The sequence below is a fragment of the Saprolegnia parasitica genome, assembly GCF_000151545.1.
Source record: "Saprolegnia parasitica CBS 223.65 unplaced genomic scaffold supercont2.110, whole genome shotgun sequence".
Lineage (NCBI taxonomy): Eukaryota > Oomycota > Saprolegniomycetes > Saprolegniales > Saprolegniaceae > Saprolegnia > Saprolegnia parasitica.
The window spans coordinates 75553-76621 of record NW_012156504.1 but is presented as its reverse complement, the minus strand read 5'-3'; the positions used below and the strand labels follow the sequence as shown (position 1 = coordinate 76621).

Genomic DNA, 1069 nt, shown 5'->3' with positions numbered 1-1069 from the left:
AACTCCCTCATTCCTCACATTTTATCTTCTCGATCTCTTTTCTTGTATCGCTTCTTTTTCGTCCCCAGTACTCTACGTACAACTACAACACCATATATCCATCCTTCATACACTTTCTTACTTGTCAGAACTTATACCATTTCTACAAGCCTTTTTGACGCAGTTCAGTCCCTTGTATCGGAGCAATTGTACGCGCTTCTTCACGAAATATTTTTCGTACAATAGAAACAACTCCTCGCCATCCAAGAGACTGATAGAGATGTACTTTTTCCATGCAGTCGGGTCTCTTTTAATATTTAAATAGAATTTACTGTCAATAATGGGCGTTTTTCATGCACGCTGGTCTTTTACAATATTTTATTTTACAAGCTTTTGTATTTGCATATTTGACACGCAAGGAGATAGCATTGTTAGAAATATTGCGAGCCCATCGAAGGAGCTTTCGCACGCTAATTTTTGACACGAACGCAGCGATTTTACGAGCTAATGTCCTCTGCACGCAGACTGGTGTTTCCAGTGAAAATACTTGGATGCAGTGAGGTTGTCGTCATTCGAGCAAAAACATGATTTTGACGGTGATTTTACGTTGATTTCGCCGCATTGTGTGTCGAAATCGGTCGATACAGAATTTGTAAAATATTCTGTTTGTCAAATTCTGTTTGATATTGAGTTTGGCGTATTGGGAAAGCGACCACAGCGACGTGAAAATGAGTGACGAGGCCTGTGAGTATAGATGGTGGAGGGTGCTGCAGTCGGTAGATAGTGCGTAGAGTAGTGTAAGGATGCTGTAGAATAGTCTATATTGTACTTGCGTTGTGCGGTACGGCATGAATGTATACAATAGTATCAAAACGGGGAATTAGCTCAGTGGTAGAGCGCTGGATTCCAGTCCCAGCGGCCGGGGGTTCAACTCCCTCATTCCTCACTATTTTTATCTTCTCGATCTCTTTTCTTGTATCGCTTCTTTTTCGTCCCCAGCACTCTATGTACGACTACAACACCATCTATCCATCCTTCATGCACTTTCTTACTTGTCAGAAATTATACCATTTCTACAAGCCTTTTTGAC

The 1069-nt window shown here is 41.3% G+C and overlaps 1 non-coding gene across 1 annotated transcript; it reads left to right on the top strand.

Annotated features, from left to right (window-relative positions):
• Positions 1-853: 853 nt before the first annotated feature.
• SPRG_30180 lies at positions 854-925 on the top strand. The gene has a single exon. It is a non-coding gene; the product is annotated as a tRNA-Trp (tRNA).
• The last annotated feature ends 144 nt before the right edge of the window (positions 926-1069 follow it).